Source organism: Phyllobates terribilis, unplaced genomic scaffold (assembly GCF_046119375.1).
Source record: "Phyllobates terribilis strain yellow unplaced genomic scaffold, ASM4611937v1 Scaffold_2__4_contigs__length_985480577, whole genome shotgun sequence".
Lineage (NCBI taxonomy): Eukaryota > Metazoa > Chordata > Amphibia > Anura > Dendrobatidae > Phyllobates > Phyllobates terribilis.
This window is the reverse complement of record NW_027362762.1, coordinates 172,445,424-172,468,810: the sequence shown is the minus strand read 5'-3', so window position 1 is coordinate 172,468,810 and position 23,387 is coordinate 172,445,424. Positions and strand designations below refer to the sequence as shown.

Sequence of the window (23,387 nt, the reverse complement as noted above, 5' to 3'; positions counted from 1 at the left end):
TTAGCATGGACCTGTATTGTATTCTGTAGACAATATGTGAGGCACGGGTACTCCTAAATGTAGGTGCATGGATAGGGTCCCAATCCAGAATATAATACAATAGGAATCCCACACTCTTTTTATGATGTAATGTATTGTATTCAATTAATAAGTCGTGTATGAAAAAAATTACACTTTGGTCCCATTGACCTTCATCAGACATACACTATGAAAAACATCAACAAAGATAAATTGTTGAACAAAAATATAAAACAAAAAAATGAAAATTAGACATGATCACTGGTACAAAAAATGTATACAGTTCATACCCAAGACCATATTCAATCCGGTTATTGGAGTGTTTCTAAAACACAACCTGAATATTTAAACAGAAAAAAGTCACATAAACGTATATAGAAAAATACTTTTTTTGTAAGTTTTCTATATTTAAAGAGATCATCAAGTTAACTGGATCATCAAAAATGTAACAAACATTTAGATGTAACGTCGTCATTAACAACATGAATGACAAAAAGGGCCACTGACGCGCCCCCTGGGCCGTGGGGTACTCGGTAGCAGGGCCGGTCGGTGCTGGGGGATGTCACGGTGGCAGTGACCCGGTCCGTGACCCAGGGCGGTCAATTAAAGGGAAAGTAAAAGGGGAATAAAGTTTTTAGAGATAATGTTCGTGACGCCACCTGCGGTATGGGGCCGCCGCTGTGGTGCAGATCCCCTGGAGCTGATGGTGACGCAGCAGAGTTGGTTCAGCTCTCCACAGGCAGAGCGAAGCTCCGGGGCAGTGTAGATGATTTGAAGAGTAGATGTTGTCGGCTGGGACAGTGTCGTGCAGGGCTGAGGGTGCTGGTAATGAACAGACAACACATTAATGGCGGTTTCCTCTTAGCTTTACTTGCGGTTTGGCAGAGCAGACCGAGGCACGGGTACTAGCTGGTAGTGGAGGTCCGGGCGGCCTGGAAGCAAGTTGGGGATCCACCTCGCCAGGTGGAGTTGTAGGCCTTCCCTCTGCGCTATTCTCCTTGGCCCTGCTGCTTGTAGCTATGCTGCGGCCCTCGTCCCAAGTAAAACGCCTTTTTCCTCACCCGTATGGCAGGCAGCTTGGGCCTTCCTCAAGTGTCGGTGCTGGGCCCTATGGTGCTGCTGTGCCGCCGGTCGTCTGGTGGGGCCAGGAAACCTGCAGTCTCCTGCCCCCTGGATTCTGATGCTGGGCCTTCAGTGTCCCATAACCACAGACTCCGGTGTCCAGTTCACTTGCGCTTCTCTCCTCTGGGGCGAGCTTGTACACAGCTCCCTTCCCCAGGTCCTTCCTTGTACTGTTATAATGTCCCCTAATTCTATTAATATCCCCCATCCTGGTATATATGGCCCCCTCCTTCCGGTTATACGTGGCACTCATCCCCATCCTGATATGCATGGCACCCCAATCCACCATCCTGGTATGCATGGCACCCCAATCCCCCCATCCTGGTATGCATGGCCCCCTCATCCCTCTTCCTGGTATGTATGGCACCCATCATTCTGTTATGTATGGCCCCCCCCACACCCATCCTGGTATGTATGGCACCTTCATCCCTCTTCCTGGTATGTATGGTACCTTCATTCCTCTTCCTGGTATGTATGGCACTCTTCATCCCTGTATGTATGGCCTGCCCCTCATCCTGGTATGTATGGCCCCCTTCATCCCTGTATATATCGCCCCCCTCATCCTTCATCCCTGTATGTATGGCCCCCTTTATCCCTGTATGTATGGCCCCCTTCATGCCTCATCCCTGTATGTATGGCCCTCCTCATGCCTCATACCTGTATGTGTGGCCCCCCCTTATCCCGGTATGCATGGCCTCCTTCATCCTTGTATGCATGACCCCCTTAATCCCTGTATGTATGGCCTCCTCATCCTGGTATGTTTGGCAACCCCTGATCCCTATCACGCTGCACAGAAAAAAAATAAACTTTCATACTCACCTCCTCTCTCCTCCAGCGCTGTGTTCAGCTCTGTGCCAGAATAGTCACTGCTCCCCACACCAGGACTGTGTGCGTGGGGAGCAGTGACCATTCATTCTCCCTAATATCGCGCATCAAATGTAGCCGCAGCGTGGCTCCTGCTGTGCTCGGCTGTCAGCATGCCCGTTATTAAAGGCCATGAATATTCACCACTACCATGGGTGTGGTGAATATTCATGGTGGGGATCAGGGGGTGCCAAGCATACCTGGATGAGGGGGGCCATACATACAGGGATGAAGGGTGCCATATATACCGGGATGAGGGATGAAGGGTGCCATACATACCAGGAGCTGCACTGCAGGCACAGTGTGCAGATTATTAAGGAAAATTAATATTTACTGCTCCCCACGCCCATAGGCGTGGGGAGCAGTGAATATTCATTTTCTTTAGTAGCGGACACAGTGACAGTGTAGACTGCAGCAGGCGGCTGCTGCCTCTTGTGCAAAGCTACTCTGCCACTGTCGCTTCCCCCACATCCCCTAGCACCCACAGCCACCTACAGCCACAGTATTTATGCATATCGGCCTATAAGACGCACCCCCCACTTTCCTCCAAAATTTTGGAGTAAAAAAGTGCGTCTCATAGTCCGAAAAATACGGTATATGGAGAAAAGCACATATGGAACAGATTTGGTCTTACCAATATGAGGATATGTGTGACGTGAGTCGGCAGGAGAGTTGTGCCTGCATGCTCACCCCTGCTTGTGTGCGAGTATAAATAGTGGCAGAGTTCATCAATTTATCTTTGTTGTTGTTTCTCATAGTGTATGTCTGATGAAGGTCAATGGCACCAAAATGTCTCTTTTTTTTCATACACGACTTATTAATTGAACACAATAAATTGCATCATAAAAAGAGTACCGTATTCCTCTTGTACAAGCTCTTCTGACCATATAGAAGCCTCTTGAGAAAAAAAGCACAAAAATGCACAATTCAGAAGCATCTTTAGGCTGCGTGCCCACGTAGCGTTTTTCAAGCGTATATGCTGCGGAATTTCCGCAGCGTAAACGCTTGAAAAACGCATGTATATCCGCACCCCATGGTCCCCAATGGCATTCCGCAATGTCAATGCCCACGCTGCGGATTTTTCCGCAGCGTATATGCTGCGGTCAAAAATCCGCAGCATGTTCATTAATTTTGCGGAAGCGCTGCGGAATCAATGTGCGGATGGTACCCAAGTCTGGATGAGAGGAGACTCTCATCCAGACCTGGGTACCAAAGAACCTGTAAAAAAAAGAATAAAATAAAGTTTATACTTATCTTCTGATGTTTTCCCTCCGTCGCGCTGTTGTCTGAAGGACCTGCCACGTCATTGAGTCATGTGACCCACCACATGACTCAATGACGTCACCGCAGGTCCTGCACACAACAGCGTGAGCCGCTCAAGCCTCCGGACGGGGCAGAGAATGCATCAGAAGGTGAGTATAAAGTTTATTTTTTTATTTTTTACCATTCTGAACAAGTTGTCAAGCACTTTTCCAAGTGATGCTTGGAGAAGTGCTTGATAACCCGCATGCGGAAATGCATGCAAAGACGCCTCACAAACGCTTCTACCTGGCGGGAAAACCGCATGTAATATCCGCATGTGATTTTCCCGCCAGGGAGAAGCGTAAAAAATATGCTTCAGGTCCGCAACGTGGGCACATAGCCTTAGATGCACAGGGGGCGAAGTTGTCATGAAATCACATCCACTTTGCTTGGACAGTTAAATGCAGCAGAATTTCTGTGTGGAAAAAGGAGCAGAAAAAAGCAGCATTTTCGGTACATGTGAACAAGGTCTAAATGTCCAAGCAAAGAGGATGTGATTTCATGAAATCTCCTGCCCTCGGTGCGTCTAAAGATGGAGTTGTACTGTGCAGTTTTGGTGCATTTTTTCTCTATAGACTTCTATGTGGACTCTGAAAAAAACGCATGTAAAAACAAAAACGCCATTGCATTTTTAAGTGCACAATCAAAGCTTTTCTTTACAATTAAAAAAGTGTTAAAAACGCTGCTTCACATCTGTGCCCAAAACGCATCAAATAAGGGGGAAAACGCATAAAAGAAATGCAGCAAACACAATAATCAGATAAGATTGTTATTGTGTCATGTGCTGTGGACACCTGCAGAAAACATGAAGAAAAAAAGCAGCATAAAAACGCAATATTTACGCTACATGGGAACACAGCCTCAGTGTTACATTTCTACTACATTTTATAAGGGTTTAATTGAGAAAAAATCAATCACTCCATTTTTTTATGCCAGTTACCAATCACCATAAATAATCTGATCGCTGTGTTGTGCAGGTCGTTACGATTACAGAGACACAAATATGTCCCTGTTAATTTGTGATGTTTATATATATTTTTTTAAAGTGCATCAAAACTGACATTTACATAATTGTTTTTCATCATCTTTGAGTCATTTGTCTGACGAGAAATATCTTTCTTTTATTTTACCTCTAGAATACAGGATACACTGCTATATATAGATGTATTTTTCATGTATCAGTATAATCTGTCTGTCTGTTCAGGGCCAACAAAGCAGCTTCAAGTATAGAAAATCTTCCCATAGCTATCAGTATAGGCTGTGTGTCCAAGCTTTAGCTACTGCCTGCAATGATAATGACTGTGGGTTTGATTCACAAGGAGGCAAGTCTCAAGAAAAGAAAATGACATTATTGTAATTGTTTTTTATTATTATAAATCTTACTTTTTTCTCCCTCTAGAATAAAGATATATAGAAATACACTGCTATGTACAGATTTATCTTTATGTAGCCTATCAGCAACACAGGGGGTATATATGTATATACTCAAAAAATCACTTAATAAACAAATCCCAGCAAGTATAGTGATATAGAGGTTAAAACGTAACCTTTAATTAATATATGCAGATAAAAAACCTATATAGACATAGGAGAGTACTAAAATAAAGGTCACTCAGACCAAAACTACATAAGTTATTGTCAAGTCAAATACAGCTTATTGACATAAGAATTAATAGAACCATCCCTGTTCAAAACGTCCTTAAAAATACTCAGCAGGCCATCAGTGGTTAATAATGAGAATATAATTCATGCAAACATAATGGAACAATCTCACCGGCCACATAGATAGCTGATGCTCATGATGGGGATAGTTCAGTATATGCAGGGCTCCAGATCAACATCAATCACCGGCCTTTGCATAAGACACCACTCCCAACGCGTTTCCTTATCTCCATAATTCCTCAGGGGAGATGTAGGTGTAGATAGTCCCCTATTATCAGGGGTGACCGTCGCCAGCCCAAACTTCAAACAGGCGGCGCAATACATTGATGTTTGCTATTATTTTTATATCCGCCCGCGTTACTCAAACACGGGTACGTCACTTCCGGTTACCGCTGTTCCACATCCAGACCGTGGAACGCAGGAAACCGTCATGACACGCAGACGTCACATCCTGGGCGGATACCCGGAACGATGCGGCGTGTGCGTCAGAGGAGAGCGCATCACGTGGGGTAAACACAGACCACGTGATATCGCAGAGAGTGGACCACGCTTCACAACTACTTGTCACCCTCAGCATCTCCATCCGGGGATAATGCCGTCCGGAGGAGCCCGGAACCAAAAGACCCCGGCTATATAAACAAATGCGGAGGCAACTATCAATGATGACGCATGTGTCCCACGATGATTTATGGCAGGAAAATATCATACAAAAAATAAAAACAACGGGTACAGAGGATAATGAGTATGTCCCGGAGACACACATATATCACCCAGACAAAAAAGCCCCGGGTGGCAGCCGAAGTATAAAGCAATGGAAGGGGTTGAGGAGTAGGGGGAAGGGGAGGGGCCAGAGACATAGGCAAGGGACCGCAGAATGTAAATGATAAGGAAAGAAAATATTGAAGGAAAAAAGCCTAACAATCCCTAGTATGTCCCAAACAGCTGATTCCTACCTGGCATTGGAGGTTGGCACCCTAAGAACCTGCGCAATTGGCGCCCCCACTCCGCGATGGCTATCCCTACTCTACTGCCCCTATTGCTCCCTATACTTACAGAAAAGATCTAAAAGACAGTTGTTCATTCAAACCATATGGAGTCATAGTCTGTAGTTTGTAAGGTTTAATCTATCCCAGTCACCCCCCCTTGGGGGGACAGAGATCTTATCAATCCCTATGAATCGCACCACATGCACACGATCTGGGTGTATAGTGTTTACATGTCTGGCCAGAGGGGTATCTCTTTTGAGGACAATGTCACGTTGATGTTCGCTCACCCTTCTTCTCAATTCCCTTTTGGTTTTACCTACATATTCAATTCCGCATACGCATGTGGCCTTATACACGATGCCCTTGGACTTACAATTAATGAAATGCCTAATGGAGAATGTTTCCCCAGTGACACTGCTGGTAAAGTTCTTACCCTGCGTCATAACCTTGCATGATATACAGCCACTACATCTAAAGCTGCCCCTAAGGGGACTTTGTAGCCAACTATCATTTTGGTGGCCAGTGTAGTGGCCGTGAACTAACCGGTCCTTCAGGGATTTCCCTCTTCTGTAGGTGATCAAGGGTCTTGAGCCAACCATAGTATCAATGTCCTCGTCCATCTGGAGAACAGGCCAGTGTTTTTGTAGAATCTTCCGGACCATGTGTGACCTATTACAAAAGGTAGTGATGAATCTACATGCACCGTTATCCTCATTTGATCTGGGCGGTGGATTCAATAGGGAAGTGCGGTCCCTTGCCAATTTCTCCCCACATGCTTTAGCCACAATCCTCCTAGGATAACCCCTCTCCTGAAACCTCTGACTAAGATCATTTGCCTGTCTCTTGAAGGTAGCCACCTCCGATCAATTCCTGCGAACTCTCAAAAACTGACCCTTGGGAATTCCTTTTTGTAGGGGCACTGGATAGTTGCTTTCTCACCTCAAAAGAGAATTTGATGCTGTAATTTTTCTATAGGTTTCAGTCTCAATGCTTCCATCAGCTCTTTTCTGGATTAAAATATCCAGAAATGGTAATTTCACCATGTCAAGTTCAAAGGTAAAGTGGAGATTAAGATCATTACGATTCAACCTCATAATGAAGTTCTCGAACTGACCCTTGTCTCCCTTCCATAGTACCAAAACATCATCAAATAGCGAATCCATAGCATCACACTGTCGCTCCCCTCCACAGGTACATCACCAAAGACTATGGTTTCCTCCCACCAGCCCAGGTAAAGGTTAGCATACGATGGGGCACAAGGACTCCCCATCGCAGTACCCCTGAGCTGGTGGAAGTACTTCCCTCCAAACAAAAAGACATTTTTTGTCAGGCAAAAACACAGGGCTTCCAAAATAAACACATTGTGTTTGTTGTATTGTCTACCCCTGCCACTCAGAAAAAATTGTACTGCCTCCAGACCCTTCTCGTGTGGTATTGATGAGTATAGTGCTTCAACATCAATACTGGCCAATAGGACGTCTGAGTCCACCATCATGTTATCAAGTCTCCTAAGGAGATCATTTGTATCCCCAACAAAGGAGTTGAGGCTGGTAAGGAACGGTCTAAACACCTTGTCCAGATAAATCCCCAGATTTTGAGTAAGATTGTTTACACCTGACACAATAGGTCATCCTTTTAGAGGCCTCCACCCCTTGTGTACCTTTGGTAGACTATAGAAGGTCTCCATCACTGGATGGCTAGGACAGATAAATTCATACTCCTGTTTGCTCAGGATACCAGCCCGCATAGCATCACCAGCCAATTGATTCAATTCCAGGGCAAATCCCTTAATGGGGTTAATGTCCAATGTGTGGTAACAATCTTTCGCTATGAGCAATTTGGTACACATAAGGTGATAATCACTCGTATTCATGATCACTACATTGCCGCCTTTATCTGACGGTTTTATAGTGATAGAGTGATCCTTTTCAAGGGCTAGGAGGGCCTGCATTTCTTGATGGGAGAAATTATATTTTGACCATCCTGATTGTCTACCAAGATCCCTAAGGTCAGCAGAGACCATACTCAAAAAGACGTCTATCGGGTTAAGATCATTTTGTGGGGGAGGCATCCTGGTGCTTTTAGACTTAAGTTCAGTAAACGGGCCCCATCCCTCCTGAGTTGGATCTGGGTCATTCAAATGGAAGAGGGTTCTGATATCTGTTAGTAGTTCATCACGAACCCCTAGCTCTGCACAAGTTTGTTTGTCATTTCTTATAAAGTGTTTTCGCCACTTCAACTTTCGGATGAACAAATTTATGTCCTTAACCGTATCGAAGGAGTCATAGTCAGTGGTTGGTACAAAAGATAGGCCCCTGTTCAGAACTGCCATCTCCACTGTTGTGAGATTCCTCGTGGATAGATTGATAATCTGTTTTTTTTTTTATGCCAGCGGGGGGTTCGGGTTGAGACGGTTGCACAGGACATACCCCTCCTCTAAAAAATGAGATTTCTGAGGAGATCTCCTGTTGTTGTTACGTCCCCTACCCCCCTCCCCCTTTGTCTACCCTGGGTTTTGGGTCTAGCTTCTGACTCTGAAAAATCCTCCGGACGGCATTATCCCCGGATGGAGATGCTGAGGGTGACCAGTAGTTGTGAAGCATGGTCCACTCTCTGCGATATCACGTGGTCTGTGTTTACCCCACGTGATGCGCTCTCCTCTGACGCACACGCTGCATCGTTCCGGGTATCCGCCCCGGATGTGATGTCTGCGTGTCATGACGGGTTCCTGCGTTCCACAGACTTGATGTGGAACAGCGGTAACCGGAAGTGACGTACCCGTGTTTGAGTAACGCGGGCGGATATAAAAATAATAGCAAACATCAATGTATTGCGCCGCCTGTTTGAAGTTTGGGCTGGCGACGGTCACCCCTGATAATAGGGGACTATCTACACCTACATCTCCCCTGAGGAATTATGGAGATAAGGAAACGCGTTGGGAGTGGTGTCTTATGCAAATGCCGGTGATTGATGTTGATCTGGAGCCCTGCGTATACTGAACTATCCTCATCATGAGCATCAGCTATCTATGTGGCCGGTGAGATTGTTCCATTATGTTTGCATGAATTATATTCTCATTATTAACCACTGATGGCCTGCTGAGTATTTTTAAGGATGTTTTGAAAAGGGATGGTTCTATTAATTCTTATGTCAATAAGCTGTATTTGACTTGACAATAACTTATGTAGTTTTGGTCTGGGTGACCTTTATTTTAGTACTCTCCTATGTCTATATAGGTTTTTTATCAGCATATATTAATTAAAGGTTGCGTTTTAACCTCTATATCACTATACTTGCTGGGATTTGTATCTTTATGTACCAGTATGATCTGTCTGTGGGTTCACAGCCAGCAATGCAGCTTCTAGTATACAAAATCACCCATAACCTATTAGTGGTGCTTGTGGCTCATAGCTTTAGCTGCTGTTTGCTATGGTACATGTTGTGGGTTTGAGTCTCAGAGAGACCAGATGTCAAGAGAGGAAGAGAATTGTTTAGTTAATAAAATGTTTGTAGAGAAATGCCAGCCCTGCCCCGAGGAGGAGGAGGATCTACAGAGCGATGAACAGCAGAGCTATACCACAGTCTATGTGTTTTCAGCATGAGTGACTTAAAGGGACTCGTTCAGTGCAGGATGACTGTTCAAACTAAGTCACGCTGCTCTGCGCTTTGTGGCGGGGCCAGTCATTTATATACACCTTCCCACCTGCTTGTTTTCCCTCAATCCCCAAACCCCTCTTCTTTGATTGACAGTTCTGGCAGAGGTAGATGGAAAACAAGCAGATGGGAAGGTGTATATAAATGATTGGCCCCGCCATGAAACACTGAGCGCCTGTGCTTGGTTTGAACAGTCATTCTGTACCAACAGAGTCCCTTAAAATCTTAAGAGCCATGACGTCACTCAGATTTCACGTCAATGAAATGTCTCAAGAAGTAAAGTAAAAAAAAAAAAACACATTTAGGGATTAGATAGATAGGGAGAATTGTAAGGTATTGTATAATAAAGCTAATTCCAAAAGTGGATAGGGTGTAAAGAGATATTTTGAAAGCACATTTTAGGTGCCGCACCAAGTTACAGTAGATATTTACTATAAATCAATATATCCATAAAATTATGGAAATAAATAGTAACCACAAAATTCAAACCTGGATGGGTGCCAAATTACACACCTCTTTATCTTACAGAAAACGGAAAACATTTTATTTACTTAAGTAGTAACAGAATGTACGATATGAAAGTATTACAGTCTGCAAAGCCAGAATGTTTGGGCTTTTAGTACTTTTTGGCTTCCTAACTTTTTTTTCCCAAAACTAACCTTATCTAACTTCAGAAGATCAAAAATCTGCCTGGGTTAAGATCCCATGCACATAGCTTCCCAAATCAAAGCCACACAGCTATCATGAAAGATCTGTCAGGAAACTACTATTCTAGAATGAAATATTTTTCAGGTGAAGCCATTATTTTTTTTGTTGAATTCTGAATTTTTGGATACCAAAATTCACATGTAGCTCCAGTCTACAGAGAAACCAAATCACAAGCAAGTTGGAGTTCTACATGACTAACATTGTACTCTCTTAAAAGTAAATCTGCATGTGATTTGCAACCAAAAATCAAATTAAAAATCATTAGATGAGATAACATAATGCAACATTGCACTCCTCATATTACGAGACCAAAGTCGCCATATTGCCCCAGTCCTAATGACTTGTGGATTTCGATCGCGACCTCTTTGTCTTTGGAGCCATTTTAGAGGGTTTCATTCATTTATGTCGAAAGTGGGAAATCTGCAACTGAAAATGTGCATCTATCTGAAGATATCCTATGAAATATTCCAGAGAGAACCACCTCTCATCAAATGTTTAGATTTAGAATATGTTTATATCCTTTATGTACAATACTCTAAATAATAAAAACCATAAAAGACAATAGAATAAAGACACAAGATAAGTGTGTCTCTTTATGGTGAACCTTTAGTGAATTTATACTAATAAATTAATTTATATTTTAGCGTGAGGCACTACTAAAGCCTTTATGCAGCAGGCCCACGTTATGTTTGAGGTCAATGTCCTGCTGAATAAATTTTAAGTCAATCATATACCTCCCTGATGGTACTGCATGATGGACCAGTATCTGCTTGTTGTTGTCAGCACTGAGGATACCATTAATAATGACAAAATCCCCAACTTGATTTTCTGAAATGCGGCACCAAACTTACAAGGAATCTCCACCATGCTTCACTGTTGCCTGTGGACACAACATAAGGACACTGCAACCACCATGTAACCTGTAAGCACCATGCATTTTTCTAAATTCATTTTTCTAAATGTCTGGTGCCTACAGTGAAACATGGTGGCAGTGTCCTTATGTGGAGCTGCATGAGCGCTGCTGGTCTTGGGGAGCTACATTTCATTGATGGTATCGTGAATTCACAGATGAACTGCTCTATATTGAAGGAGAATATGTTATCATCACTAAATAGCCTCACTTTTCCAACTTGACAATGATCTAAAACACGCATCTGTTGCATTTCTGAAGAATAACAAAGTTAAAGTGACTCAGTGGCCAAGTGTCTCCTGATCTGAACTCAATAAACCACCTATGGGGAGTTCTGAAGACAGAAGTTGCCATCACTCTCCACCCAGCATCCAGGTTCTGAAAGAGGTAGTTCTTGAAGAATGGAAAAAGATAGATGTTGCAACATGTTCATTCCATGCCTAGAAGACTTGGTGCTATCCTTAAAAATCATGGAGGTCATACAAAATACTAGATGTAGTAGATTTTGATATGATATATGATGCGATACACTTTATTGAACCCTAGGGAAATTACAGTGATGTGGGGTGTATTCATTTTTGAATCAACTAATTTGAGTAAAACTGAAGATTTTGTAATGAAAGCTATATTATTAACCTTACATTCATGTTATGGTTTTAAAAAAATGTTCTATGAAACCCAGTCTTGTCAAACTTTGGGAAATTGTTCTTGTATTCAGTGACATATTAAAATCTTACTTTACAAAAGGGGTGTACTCATTTATGCTGAGCACTGTATACATAGCTTGCACCAAAATTATTGACTCTGACTAGTACTGCTACATTTTCTTTTCTCTATATAGAGATGAGATACATTATGGACAGCATGGTAGGTCAGTGATTAGCATTACACCCTTGCAGGGCTGAGGACCTGGGTTCAAAATCCCACCAAGGACAACATCTGCAAGGAGCAAGTTTGTGTGAGTTTTCTCCCACACTCCAAAGACATACTCATAGGGGATCTAGATTGTGAGCCCCAATGTGGACAGTGATGTTGATGTCTGTAAAGCTCTGTAGAATTAATGGGGATGTAAAAATAAGAAAAAATAATGATGTATTTACTTGGTGAAACTATTCCACTTACATTTCTATGCATTCTTTATCAAAGCCTAGCGACAAACAGGAAGCTGAGGATAAAACCTAATAAAAACTAGGGCAACATCCGTTAAATAGAACATTTAAAACATACTAGTACGCCACACAAGAATTACTTATAGAGTTGAGAAAAGATATTCATAGGACGCTGGCCCAGCCAGAGACGTCGGGGATGCTGGCCTTTAGGAAAAGGTTCTTAGGGTTGTGGACCAGTAGCCACGGACTACCGATGAAACCGCTCGATCAGGAACCTGATAATATGTTTGCTCAACTTTAATTATATACATGATATATTTCTGAAAAATTCACTATTTTCTCAGGCTTTACATACAAGAACAATAGGGATTATGGGACACTGTGTCCCTTCACGATGATATATCAACTCGTGTAGATTTAGAGCTGCAGGTGATCTTGTTCCCAGGCAAATCCAGAATGCCTCACAGCACAGAAGTAATTGTCTTATCTCCTCCTCTATTGGGAGAATTAGGCTACCGTATTTTTCAGACTATAAGACGCACTTTTTTCTTCCCAAATTTTGGAGGAATGTGGGGGATGAGTCTTATAGTCCAAATGTATATGGATGTATATGGTGGCTGTGGGTGGTGGGGGGTGTGGGGGAGTGGCAGTGGCGGAGGAGCAGGCACAGGAGGCAGGAGCCGCATGCTGCAGCCTACACTGTGCCCGCTACTAAAGAAAATGAATATTCACTGCTCCCCACTCCCATGGGATGTAGTGAATATTCATGCACTTTGATAGCGGGCACACAGGCCGCCGGCGGCTGCAGGAGCAGCGCTGCGGGTACAGTGTGAACGCTATTAGGGAGAATGAATGGTCACTGCTCCCCACGCACACAGTCCTGGCGTGGGGAGCAGTGACTCTTCCGGCACAGCATCAATCAACATAAAGCCTTCCTGTAGTACTTTATCCAATACATGAACTTGTCATAAAATGTACAAAATTTTTTTAATAAAAGGTAAATGTCAAAGTTGCTTGTTTTTACAAGCACTTTGTAATTTTACCCATTTAAGCAGTTGAGACAACAGTTTTAATAGTGTAGCCTTGTGCACGTGACATCATAGCACAGATTATCTGCATTTATAGAAAGTTACATTTATGGGAAAATTTGCAATAGATTAATTTGTGGTGTTTTTTTACCATATAACAATTTTGGGGTCTAGTGTCAGTGTGTGTGCCTTCTACAGCACAATCTTAGGCCTCCTTCACACGTCAGTGTTTCCAGTACGTCTGATATCCATTTTTATCTCAGATACCACACGTACATAACCTATGTGCTATGCACATGTCCGTGTTTTTACATGGACCGTTTGTGTGGGTTTCCTCCGAAGTTCCAAAGACATACTGATAGGGAATCTAGATTGGGAGCCCCAATGGGGACAGCGATGATAATGTCTGTAACGCGCTGCGAAATATGATAGCGCTATATAAGCAAAGCATAATAATAATAAAACAGGGAGCGATGAAAATTAGCTATTTGCTTCCAGGAAAGCAAAAATGACATTGACACTGTTCTTTTTGGCGTGGGAGTTACTGGTTTTCTTAATACCAGAGTTTTGATTTCCATATAGTATGTGCACAATGTGCTGGTCAGAACCAGACTGCAGCTTTTCATTTACAGATTCACTGAGATAAATAATAAAAGCACACAAACAAAATGCTGAAAGCCTCCCAGAGCAAATAAGCAACAGATGGACACCTGCTGCTCTGCTGGAAATAGCACCGGCTGTAGACAAAGATATTATTTACTCTAAATAAGATGTAAATATGTGTATACATCTACTTAGATATTTTATAGTGAACATCAGAATAAGGCTTTATTCACACGTCAGAATTGTTAATCAATATTTCATCAGTATTTGTATGCCAAATCCAGGAGTGTCTCCATAACACAGAACAGGAGTCAATCTTCCAGTTATACTTTTCCTCTGATTGTTCCTCTCCTGGTTTTGGTTTACAAATACTGATGGAAAATACTGACCAAATACTGAATTGTAGCTGCAACTGATAATCAAGAGATACAATTCTAAGGTTATACGTAACATGCTGCAGTTACAATCTCTGAAAAACATGGCGCTATTAAAAATAAAGCAACACATTTGCAATTAATATACGAATTACATTTATTGCTTAATTTTTAGGCTATGTGCCCACGTTGCATTTATGAAGCAGAAAATTTCTGCTGCATAAATGCAAGTCCTCTCCCGGAAAAACGCATGCGGAATTCCGCACGCGTTTATCGCGCTTTTTTCGCGCGTTTATCACGCGTTTTCCACATGCGGAATTGCCTTGCGTTTTTTATGCATTGGACAAAGGCAATTCTGCTTGCGGAAACGCAAAATTAAATGACATGCTGCGGATTTTTGAACGCGGCATAAACGCTGCGGAAAAATCCGCAGCATGTGCATAGAAGTTGCGGAAACCCATTGGGGATCATGGGGTGCGGGTTACCAAGCGTTTTACAAGCGTTTCCGCTGCGGAAATTCCGCATCAAAAACGCTTGTAAAACGCTACGTGGGCACACAGCCTTAATGATACAGCGGACATGTGCTTCTATGAAGTTGCTGCATGGCAGAGTCATCTCAGCCATGCTCTAACTGCATGATGAATGCTGCTACCCCAGCCTAACTAGTCTGTATGGTGTGAACATGCCATATTTACAAAAATGATTTTCAGGTGCAAGTGCGTGTACAGGAGATGGTATTACATATACACTGCTCAAAAAAATAAAGGGAACAGTCAAATAACACATCCTAGATCTGAATGAATGAAATATTCTCATTGAATATTTTTTTCTGTACAAAGCTGAATGTGCTGACAACAAAATCACACAAAAATCATCAATGGAAATCACATTTATTAACCAGTGGAGGCCTGGATTTGGAGTCACCCCCAAAATTAAAGTGGAAAAACACACTACAGGCTGATCCAACTTTGATGTAATGTCCTTAAAACAAGTCAAAATAAGGCTCAGTATTGTGTGTGGCCTCCACGTGCCTGAATGACCTCCCTACAACGCCTGGGCATGCTCCTGATGAGGTTGCGGATGGTCTCCTGTGGGATCTCCTCCCAGACCTGGACTAAAGCATCCGCCAACTCCTGGACAGTCTGTGGTGCAATGTGACGTTGGCGGATGGAGCGAAACATGATGTCCCAGATGTGCTCAATCGGATTCAGGTCTGGGGAACAGGAGGGCCAGTCCATAGCTTCAATGCCTTCATCTTGCAGGAACTGCTGACACACTCCAGCCACATGAGGTCTGGCATTGTCCTGCATTAGAAGGAACCCAGCGTCAACCGCTCCAGCCTATCGTCTCACAAGGGGTCTGAGAATCTCATCTCGGTACCTAATGGCAGTCAGGCTACCTCTGTTGAGCACATGGAGGGCTGTGCGGCCCTCCAAAGAAATGCCACCCCACACCATTACTGACCCACTGCTAAACCGGTAATGCTGAAGGATGTTGCAGGCAGCAGATCGCTCTCCACGGCATCTCCAGACTCTGTCACGTCTGTCACATGTGCTTAGTGTGAACCTGCTTTCCTCTATGAAGAGCACAGGGCGCCAGTGGCGACTTTGCCAATCCTGGTGTTCTGTGGCAAATGCCAAGTGTCCTGCACGGTGTTGGACTGTGAGCACAACCCCCATCTGTGGACGTCCGGCCCTCATACCACCCTCATGGAGTCGGTTTCTAACCGTTTGTGCAGACACATGCACATTTGTGGCCTGCTGGAGGTCATTTTGCAGGGCTCTGGCAGTGCTCCTCCTGTTCCTCCTTGCACAAAGACTGAGGTAGCGGTCCTGCTGCTGGGTTGTTGCCCTCCTACGGCCCCTCCACGTCTCCTGGTGTACTGGCCTGTCTCCTGGTAGCACCTCTAGCCTCTGGACACTACGCTAAAAGACACAGCAAACCTTCTTCCACAACTCACATTGATGTGCCATCCTGGATGAGTTGCACTACCTGAGCAACTTCTGTGGGTTGTAGAGTCCGTCTCATGCTACCACAAGTGTGAAAGCACAACCAACATTAAAAAGTGACCAAAACATCAGCCAGAAAGCATTGGTACTGATATGTGGTTCGTGGTCCCCACCTGCAGAATCACTCCTTTATTGAGGGTGTCTTTATAATTGCCAATAATTCCATCTATTGTCTATTCCATTTGCACAACAGCATGTGAAATTGATTGTCAATCAGTGTTGCTTCCTAAGTGGACAGTTTGATTTCACAGAAGTGTGATTTACTTGGAGTTATATTCTGTTGTTTAAGTGTTCCCTTTATTTTTTGTGCAGTGTACTAAGTATACTAGCGCTGAGAACTGACACAAACAATTCCAGGGGTTATTGGGGGCATCCACTCATAAATTAAAAAAATAAATAAATAACAAACAAAGGCCACGTTCACACGTTCAGTATTTGGTCAGTATTTACATCAGTATTTGTAAGCCAAAATCAGGAGTGGGTGATAAATACAGAGGTGGTGTCGTGTTTCTATTATACTTTTCCTCTGATTGTTCCACTTCTGGTTTTGGCTTACAAATACTGATGTGAAATACTGATCAAATACTGAACGTGTGAACGTGGCCAAAATAAAACATGAACTAGTAAGTTGTGAGACCACATCTAGAATATGGGATCCAGTTTTGGGATCCACATTTTAAAAAGGACATTCAGAAGTTACAGTCAGTTCAAAGGCGGCAACTAGATTATTACAAGGGACGGAAGGCTTCTCATATGATGAGAAGTTGGAAAAGTTGGGCTTGTTTAGCTTAGAAAAAAGACGTCTCAGAGGAGATCTCCTTTATATGAATGAATAAATGTGTGGTCAGTACAAAGGAATAGCACGCCACCTATTCCTTTTCCTACTAACGACCAGGGGGCACTCATTACAGGTGGAAGAAAGGTGATTCCAGCAGCTAAACAGGAAAGGGCAGTCAGAGCAGTCGGGCTGCGGAATGCCGACCTCAAGAAGAAGTAATGGCAGACACTATAACAGCTTATAGTAAAGGGCTGGATGATTACCTCAGTACACATAACATAGAGAGTTATAGTTAAATTAGTGACAAAAAATGTATAATTGATGGATCTAGGTCTTTTTTCAACCTATGTAACTATATGCTCTTAAAAATAACAAAACAAGAAAAACAACTTATTAATGCCTTGTGATCCTTTTATAACACTGCCAAGGGCCCCTCTGGTCTCTGCTTCATCTCTACTGGCCAGGACATCCCTGGGAGAAGATGATGGATATAGGTGGGGGACCAACATCGTAACAGTAAGGTAAGCATTTTTCTTTATATGTATATATATATAATATATATATATATATATATATACATATATGTGTGTATATATATATATATATATATATATATATATATATATATATATACATACTTTTTTTTATGCACATAGTTTTTCATTCAGAGGTGGACGACTCCTTTAAATGTTGAATCCAACCAACATATTGCGTACAATCAGCTATAATGAAGCGATTGATCTGTGACTGCTTCTGTTCATATTCACATGACTTATATGGAAAATGCTGATAAGAAATAGTGAACAATACCATAATTTCTCCATGGATTCGTTTTGGATTAGTTCTGTAGTTTTGGAGCAGAGGAGCCAGGAGTTCAAACCTGACCCTGGACCTGGTGGTACTGTGTTTTCCATCCACACTCAGGAAAGTGACATGTTTATCAGTACGAGACAAGGAAATTAGATAGTGGGCCCCACTGGGAAGACACAAGGTACATCCAGCCTGTGCATAGAAACACCCTACTATCGATCCTGTCCTCCTCCAGTCCCTTTTCCAATGGCTCCAGTGTATCTAATGCATGCTGAGACTATGGAGGGCTGAGCAGAGGCTGTGAGCTGATAATCCAGCAGATTGCACCTATAGGGATTTCTCAGGATTAGTTGATTCCATTCAGATTACACAGCCGTCATCACAGAGGAGACTGGGATAATGGAGGTCGCAATGCAGCATCCTGGGCTGTGGACATGACAGCTCTGCAGCACAAGCCCCGCACAGACAATGGACCCAGCTGTCAGCACACACAATGATCGCATCTCTTCTACACCCCCAGTCTCTAATCTACAGTCCAGTCTCCAGCTGTATACATCTTGTACATTATATACATAATATATATCCTCCTTACCTCAGTCCTGAAGAAATCGCCAGCGACCCCTGAGATTATCCCTCTCGCATCTGTCTTCCTCCTGCTATATTGTATCAAAGCTTCTCATTAGCATGCAGATGCAGCTCGAGTGCCTCCTCAGGGCACAGTGTGAACTGCAGGTCTTACTGACAGCTGACAGAAGGGAGGTGGCACCTTCCACAGTGCAGAGACAGGTACTTCTGGGTACAAGCCACAAAGGTCTTGTACAATCATTTAACTATTTAGGATCAGTGAAAATAGTGTGTAAATCAGAAAAGAAACTGTAAACCCTAAGGCTATGTGCCCACAATGCAGAAATGCTCCGGATTTTTCCTGAGCGTTTCTACATCTCCCTGGCAGAAAAAACGCATGCGGATTTTACATGCGTTTTTTCAGCCAGGGACAAGCGTTTGAGAAGTGTTTTAGCATGCGATTTCGCATGTGGGTTGTCAAGCGCTTTCCAAGCGATTTTAGCATCACTTGGAAAGTGCTTGACAACTTGGTCACACTATATAAATCCATGCAAACGGAATGGATTTTATATAGTGTGACCAATTTACACTGTGTGCAGAATTATTAGGCAAATGCGTATTTTGATCACTTTTTATACATGTCCTACTCCAAGCTGCATAGGCTTGAGAGCCAACTACCAATTAAGTAAATCTGGTGATGTGCATCTCTGTAATGAGGAGGGGTCTTGACTAATGACATCAACACCCTATATAAGGTGTGCTTAATTATTAGGCAACTTCCTTTCCTTTGGCAAAATGGGTCAAAATAGAGATTTGACGGGCTCTGAAAAGTCCAAAATTGTGAGGTGTCTTGCAGAGGGATGCAGCAGTCTTGAAATTTCCAAACTTTTGAAGCGTGATCACCGAACAATCAAACGTTTCATGGCAAATAGCCAACAGGGTCGCAAGAAGCGTGTTGGCCAAAAAAGGCGCAAAATAACTGCCCATGAATTGAGGAAAATCAAGCGTGAAGCGACCATGATGCCATTCGCCACCAGTTTTGCCATATTTCAGAGCTGCAACGTTACTGGAGTATCAAAAAGCACAAGGTGTGCAATACTCAGGGACATGGCCACGGTAAGGAAGGCTGAAAAACGACCACTTTTGAACAAGAAACATAAGATAAAATGTCAAGAATGGGACAAGAAATATCTTAAGACTGATCTTTCAAAGGTTTTATGGACTGATGAAATGAGAGTGACTCTTGATGGGCCAGATGGATGGGCCAGAGGCTGGATTAGTAAAGGGCAGAGAGCTCCACTCCGACTCAGACGCCAGCAAGGTGTAGGTGGGGTACTGGTATGGGCTGGTATCATCAAAGATGAACTTGTGGGACCTTTTCAGGTTGAGGATGGAGTGAAGCTCAACTCCCAGACCTACTGCCAGTTTCTGGAAGACAACTTCTTCAAGCAGTGGTACAGGAAGAAGTCGGTATCGTTCAAGAAAAACATGATTTTCATGCAGGACAATGCTCCATCACATGCATCCAACTACTCCACAGCGTGGCTGGCCAGTAAAGGTCTAAAAGAAGAAAAAATAATGACATGGCCCCCTTGTTCACCTGATCTGAATCCCATAGAGCAGGGTTCCCCAACTCCAGTCCTCAAGGCCCACTAACAGGTCATGTTTTCAGGATTTCCTTAGTATTGCACAGGTGATGGAATTATTGCCTGTGCAGGTGATGCAATTATCACCTGTGTAATACTAAGGAAATCCTGAAAACATGACCTGTTGGTGGGCCTTGAGGACTGGAGTTGGGGAACCCTGCCATAGAGAACCTGTGGTCCATCATAAAATGTGAGATCTACAGGGAGGGAAAACAGTACACCTCTCGGAACAGCGTCTGGGAGGCTGTGGTAGCTGCTGCACGCAATGTTGATCGAAAACAGATCAAGCAACTGACAGAATCTATGGATGGAAGGCTGTTGAGTGTCATCATAAAGAAAGGTGGCTATATTGATCACAAATTTTTTGGGTTTTTGTTTTTGCATGTCAGAAATGTTTATTTCTAAATTTTGTGCACTGATATTGGTTTTCCTGGTGAAAATAAACAAGTGAGGTGGGATTATATTTGGTTTTTATTAAGTTGCCTAATAATTCTGCACAGTAATAGTTACCTGCACAAACAGATATCCTCCTAAGATAGCCAAATCTAAAAAAAAAACACTCCAACTTCCAGAAATATTAAGCTTGGATATTTATGAGTCTTTTGGGTTGATTGAGAACATAGTTATTGATCAATAATAAAAATAATCCTCTAAAATACAACTTGCCTAATAATTCGGCACACAGTGTAGTTAAAAAAAACAATAAAAATGGTAAAAAAATAAAAAAAAAACATTATACTCACCTTCCGATGGCCCCCGGTCTCCTTCTCCGGTCTTCCCGGTGTCTCGCGGTGGTGTAAAAGGACCTTCCATGACGTCATTTAGTCATTTGACAGGTCACGCGACCGCCGACTTAAACGGTCGCGTGACCTGTCACATGACTGAATGACATCATGGAAGGTCCCTTTACTCCATCACGAGCCACCGGAGAGCCAAGAAGACCGCGGGACATCGGAAGGTGAGTATAATGTGTTTTTTTATTTTAAATTCTTTTTTTTTTACAGGTACTATGGCACCCGACCCTGGATGAGAGTCTCCTCTTCTCCAGACCCGGGTACCATCCGCACATTGAATCGCTTAATATCTGCATGTACACATGTAGTCATGCTGATATTAAGCGATTCAATGAAAGTCTATAGTGGCCAAATCGCCGCGATTCTGCAAAATAATTGGTAGTGCTGCGGATTTTTCCGCAATGATAATCCGCAGCGCAAATTTCCACAGCATGTGCACAGCACATGCAGATTATCATTGGGGAACATAGCAGACCTTCTACCAAGTGTTTTTTAAGCGTTTCTGCGGTGGAATTGCAGCTGCGGAAACGCTTAAAAAACGCATAGTGGGCACACAGCCTAAGTTCTACATCATCTCTGCAGATGATAATTCGAGAGAACAATTGCTTAATCTTATCTGTGAAAAAGGACTTACTTAGGAGCAGTCACAAAGAGAGCCTCATTCACACTATGGTTTTTCACATATAGTTGGCTGTGTGAGAAACGTGGGGACTCTGTGTGTAGGGGTGAAGATTCGAGAGCCCGGAGCAGAAATTACTGGAGAGTCTGCTTTCAGGTCTGAACTGATATACATATTTACACGCACGCTGCTAGGTTCAGATAGATGCTTAGATGTGAACTGCCTCCCGCCATCATAGACACTCCTTTTGATGATGCTCCAGAGGTTCTCAATGGGGTTGAGGTCAGGGGAGCATGGGTGCCACACCATAAGTTTGTCCCCTTTTATGCCCATAGCAGCCAGAGATGCAGATGTGTTATGTGCAGCATGAGACGGGGCATTATCATGCATGAAATTATCTTGATGGTCCAGATGGATGGAGTGGAGGATGGCTGGTTGATGGACACCCCATGCAAACACGGCTACTTCGCTAACAAGGAGGAGGTGGAGTAATGTTTTGGGCTGGAATCGTGGGGAGAGAGATTGTCAGCCCTTTTAGGATCCCTGAAGGGGTAAAGATGAACTCCATAATGTATGTTGAGTTTCTCAAACAGCACTTCCTTCCATGGTTCAAGAAGAAGAACCGTGCATTCCGCAGCAAGATCATTTTCATTTTCAAGTCTATTGAGACCATCTCAAACGGATACGTAGTTTGGATGTTGCTCATAGGTGCCCAGGTTGATGTATTGGTACGTTTATCTTTCAGACACTCACACTCCCTGGTCACGTACCTCTCAATATCTCTCTGCATGTACGGCCAGAAGAAACGTTCACGGATCAAGTTGGTTGTCCTTTCCACTCCCAGGTGTCCCATGTTTTCATGGAATTCTTTGAAGACCAACCTCCGAAATACTCTGGGTAGCACCAACTGCTGGTTTTGTCCTCCTTTACGATACAGGATACCGTCTTCACTGAAGTTGAGCTTCGTCCATTCTTTAACTAAAACAGATACTGCTGGTGACTCATTATCTCTCTCCCATTTACTTGGAAACCGATTTTGGTCCACATAAAGTAGTATTCTACCAATTATCTGATCTTCCTGTTGTGCTCTATGGATTTTTCCTTTTGCTAGTTGTTGAATGGACAGGGGGTGATCTTGTTTTCTCGCTTTTATAGTGGTTTCCACAGTCAACGAACACCACAGTGGTGTGTCTTCCTCTTGATAAGCTTGCACTGCTTGGGTAGTGCTCTCAATTGCCTCCAGACTGACTTCCTCCGAGCATTCTTCCTCCGAGCATTCTTGCATGAACTCCTCAGGCTCTAGTGGCATTCTCGACAATCCGTCAGCATCCGCATTGCATTTTCCTGGCCTGTACTTGATGCTGAAATTGAAGCCAGCTAGTTCAGCGACCCATCTCTGACCTGTTGCATTCAGTTTGGCTGTAGTGAGGACATAGGTCAAAGGGTTGTTGTCAGTGTACACCTCAAACTCTTTGCTGTAGTAGAGATAATCTATAAATCGATCAAAGATAGCCCAGTTCAATGCCAGGAACTCAAATTTGCTGGAATGTAGATGGTAATTCTTCTCGGCGTCTGTCAATCTTCTAGAACCGTTACCGATGACTCTCAATCTTCCATCTTGATGCTGATACAGGGCAGCTCCCAGTCCAACTTGAGAAGCGTCACAATGAAGAACAAATGGTAAGTTGAAATCAGGATATCCCAAGATGGGTGGTTTTACCAGGTAGTCTACTAGTTCTTCCAATACCTCCTGGTGGTCTGCTGTCCAGAGAATGGGCTGTTGGGACAAAACGGCATTGTTTCTTTTAAGCCCGGTCCTACCTGCGT

The 23,387-nt window shown here is 43.3% G+C and overlaps 1 protein-coding gene across 6 annotated transcripts in view; it reads right to left on the bottom strand.

Moving 5' to 3' along the window:
* Positions 1 to 18,686, bottom strand: part of B4GALNT1 (beta-1,4-N-acetyl-galactosaminyltransferase 1) — a 231,789-nt gene extending 213,103 nt beyond the window's left edge. For 2 of the 6 annotated variants that reach the window (XM_073663288.1, XM_073663287.1), the window contains exon 1: positions 18,530 to 18,650. The gene's annotated coding sequence lies outside the window, so the exon portion shown is untranslated. Of the gene's footprint in view, positions 1 to 18,529 lie in introns of all 6 variants that reach the window. The other 4 variants (XM_073663286.1, XM_073663290.1, XM_073663285.1 and 1 more) reach the window with 4 other exon arrangements.
* Between the last annotated feature and the right edge of the window lie 4,701 nt (positions 18,687 to 23,387).